The following is a 4,194-nucleotide window of genomic DNA, read 5'->3' on the forward strand; positions in this document are numbered from 1 at the left end:
TTTTACACAATCCAATGTAACAATTATATGAATTATATACTGTGTTCTAACCATTTCTGCAATTTGATGCCTTGTTTTTCTTCTCTATTAAATTGATTTTAATGTTCAGTTTTTGCTCTAATTATCAAGGTTTTCCCACAATGAATTTATTTTAAAAATTTTTTAATGATCTGTTGTACGCTTCATGTAATGGTTCTTAATCAAATTTAGACCCTTTCCTCCATTCATGCCCCCACACCCCCCACACTGGCCCTCATGCTTCCATCATGCATGTTAATTCCTATCTCATCAAGCATTTGTACCCAGATGTGCCTTCTATGCTAATTCATCTTGGGAGTCTAGTCAGCCCATCTAGAGATCACAAGTAAGGTCTACTCGCCTTCACCCAGTAGTATCAGTCTCTAGCAGTTCCCACTATCCATTTCCCTCACTCCACTCTGGGCCCTTGTCTGGTGGAGATGGCCTGAGTTTTGTGCTCAGTGCCACCATTGCCACAAGTTCACATGTGCAGAGTCCACTGCCCTAAAAGCCTGTTTCCCTATACTCATGAACCAATGCTGCTATTGCAGCCTTTCCGCCCCCTCTTCTATGACGATACCTGAGCTGTGGGTAGGTGAGTTGTATTATAGGAGTCCTATCTAGGGACACACACTCTGCAGTCCGTATGATGCTGTGTGCATCACACTCTGTAATATAAGAAAGCTTCACTGGTCAGAGTTGAGAGTGCACAAGTTTCCTCTCTATCACTTTTCAACTATATTCCATGACCCTTAGGTGTAGGAGTGCCCCTGCATCTAGGGCTGACATTTCTCAGACCTATATTCTCTGTGTGTGACCAGTTGTGGAACTCTGCAGTAGCCTCCATCTGTTGGGAAAAAAAAAGTTTCTTTGATGAGAGGTGTCCAGTAGACTTGTCTGTAAATCTAAGGATCCATATTTCACATACAGTAAGATATTTCATTTGTCTAGAGATATGACAGAGATAGGGTTGTCTCTAGGATCTATGGCCTCTCGACCTATGTGTATTTGGCTGCTTTTACAGTGCCACCCAGGAGACTACTCCCATTGAGATAGCTGGTGATTGCTCTACAGATAACAGTGCCACCATTGAACCAATAGAAGTAATTTGCTGTGCCAGTCATTATGGTTATTAAGTTTCAGGGCTGTGTTAGACTGCTGACTGACTTTCTCCCTTAGCAGTTTGCATAGTGTCCTCTAGAACTATGAGTGGTAAACCAGTAGAAGGCTTCCAGGTCAGTTCCTCCTTCATTGCTCAAAATCCTGTGTCTGAAGTATGTCCTGTCTGGAGGACTAAGGTCGTATCTTTGGCGTATCTTTATTTCTTCTCTTGAAAACTCTCTATTCAGTTCCTTATCCCATCTTTTAATTGGGTTACTTCTTTTCTTGATACTTTGTTTTTGGAGTTCATTATATATTCTGCATGTTAAACCTCTGCCAGATGTGTCAGTGGTGAAGATTTTCTCCCATTCTGTGGGTTTTCTCTTCACTTCCTTGGTTGCTTCTTTTGATGTACAGAAGCATTTTAGTTTAATGAGGTCCCATTTGTTGATTCGTGACCTTTTTCCCTGGGCAGTTGATGCCCAGTTTAGAAAATCCTTTCCTACGCCTATGTCTTGTAGGTTATCCCCAATGCTTTCTTAAAACAGTTTCAGAGTTTCTTCTAATAGTTTCAGAGTTTCAGGCTTCACATTGAGGTCTTTGATCCATTTGGAGTTGACTTTTGTGCAAGGTTAAAGATAGGGGGTTAGTTTCATTCTTGTAACAGATGGATATCCAGCTTTGTCAACACCATTTGCTAAACATGCTGTCTTTCCTCCAGTGAATGTTCTTAGCTCCTTTGTCAAATATCAGGTGGCTGAAATTAAATGTAATCATATTTGGGTCTTCAATTTTGTTCATTGATCTATGGGTCTTTTTTGTGCCAGTACCATGTTGTTGTTATTACTATAGCTCTGTAATACAATTTAATATCTGGTATAGTAATCCTCCGAGCATTGCTCTTAGTGCTCAGGGTTGCTTTGGCTATCCGAGATCTTTTGTGCTTCCATATGAATATTAGGATGGTTTTTTTCCAATTCTGTGATAAACATCATGGGGATTTTGATTGGCATTGCATTGAATATATAAATGGCTTTTGGCAGGATGGTCATTTTCACAATATTAATTCTTCCAATCCATTAGCATAGGAGTTCCTTTCATCTTCTGATGTCTTCCTCAATCTCTTTCTTTATTTCTTTAAAGATTGAAATTTTTATTGTAGAGGTCTTTAATGTCTTTGGTCAGGTTTATCCTGAGATATATATATATTTTTTTGCAGCTACTGTGAAGGGGAGTGTTTCCGTGTACTCTTTCTCTGATTGCTTGTTATTGGTATATAGAAAGGCTACAGACTTTTGTAGATTTACTTTGTAACCTGCCACTTTACTGAATGTGTTAACAATTTCTGGAGTTTTCTGGTGGAATTTTTGGTATTTCGTAGATACAATATCATGTTATCTGCAAAAAGGGATAATTTGATCTCTTCTTTTCCAATTATTATTCCTTTAATTTCTTTCTCTTGTCTTATTGCTCTGGCAAGAGTTTCAAGCACTATGTTAAAGAGGAGTAGAGATAGTGGACAGCCTTGTTAGGTTCCTGAATTCAATGGGAATGCTTCCAGTTTTTCTCCATTTAGAATGATGTTGGCTGTGGCTTTGTTATATATGGCTTTAATTATGTTGAGATATATTGCCTCCAGTCCAATTCCCTCTGGGACTTTGAACATAAATGTGTGTTGAATTTTGTCAAAGGCCTTCTCTGCATCTATTGTGATGACCATGTGTTTCTTGACTTTGAGCCCATTTATATGATTTATGATGTTTATTGAATTATGTATGTTGACCCATCCCTGCATCTCTGGAAGAAAGTCAACTTGATCATGGTGGGTGATCTTTTTGATATGTGTCTGTATGTAGTTTATAAGTATTTTGTTGAAAAATTTTGCATCTATTCACATTAAAGATATGGGTCTATAGTTTTCTTTTTTGGTTGTATCTTTGCCTAGCTTTGGTAGTAGAGTGATGCTGGCTTCATAGAAGGAATTTGGAAGTTCTCCCTCCATTTCTATCTTTTTGAATAACAAGTAGTATTGGGTGTAGATCTTCTTTAAATGTCTGAAAAAAATTCTGCTGTAAATCCATCTAGTCCTGTGCTTTTTTCAGTCGGGAGGTTTTTTATTACTGTTTCAATTTCCTTATGTGTTATGGGTCTGTTTAAGCTGTTAATCTCTTCTTGGTTTAGTTTTGGTGGTTTCCCATGCCTTTAAATATATGTCCATTTCTTTTAGGTTTTCAAATTAAGTAGCATATAGGTTTTTAAATTATTCCCTTATAATGTTCTGGATCTCTTTGGTGTCTGTAGTGATGTTTCCCCTTTAATCTCTGATTTGTTAATTTGGAGGTGCTCTTTCTTTCTTTTGGTTAAATGGGCTAGCAGTCTATCCTTGTTTATCTTTTCAAAGAACCAGCTCTTGTATTGTTTTCTTTGTTCCTATTTCATTAATTTCTGCTCTGATTTTTGTTATTTCTTCTTATCTTCTTGGTTTGAGTTTCATTTGTTCTTCCTTTTCAAGTGTCTTGAGTTGCAATGTTAAGTCATTTTTTGATGATCTTTCTGATTTCTTAATGTAGGCACTTAGAGCTTTAACTTCCCTCTAACAACTGCTTTCAGTGTGTCCCAGAAGTTTTGTTGTGTTGTATTGTCCTTTTCATTTAGTTCCAGGAATACTTTTATTTCTTTCTTAATTTCTCCTTTGACCCACTCATCATTCAGGAGTGTGTTGTTTAATCTCCGTGTGTTCATGTGGTTACTGGGGATTCTTCCAGTGTTGATTTTAAGCTTTATTGCATTGTTGTCTGAGAGAATGCATGAAATTATTCAGTCTTTTTGTATTTGTTGAGGTTTTTTTTTTTGTGCCCTCGTACATGGTCGATTTTGGAGAAGGTTCCATGGGGTGCTGAATAGAAAGTATAGTCTTTCATGCTTTGGTGGAATATTTGGTAGATGTCTGTTAGGTCCATTTCATAGATGGTGTTGTTTAATTCAGATGTCTCTCTGTTAATTCTCTGTCCTGTTGACGTATCTAATAGTGACAATGGGGTATTGAAGTCCCCTACTATTAATGAGTTGGGATTA

At 37.5% G+C, this 4,194-nt stretch overlaps 1 protein-coding gene across 1 annotated transcript in view; it reads left to right on the plus strand.

Annotated features, from left to right (window-relative positions):
• LOC103729251 (protocadherin-15-like) overlaps positions 1-4,194 on the plus strand; it is a gene marked incomplete at its 5' end in the record, with an annotated part of 182,914 nt that overhangs the window by 157,717 nt on the left and 21,003 nt on the right.

This window comes from Nannospalax galili, unplaced genomic scaffold (assembly GCF_000622305.1).
Source record: "Nannospalax galili isolate Female #2095 unplaced genomic scaffold, S.galili_v1.0 scaffold1613, whole genome shotgun sequence".
Taxonomy (NCBI): Eukaryota; Metazoa; Chordata; class Mammalia; order Rodentia; family Spalacidae; genus Nannospalax; species Nannospalax galili.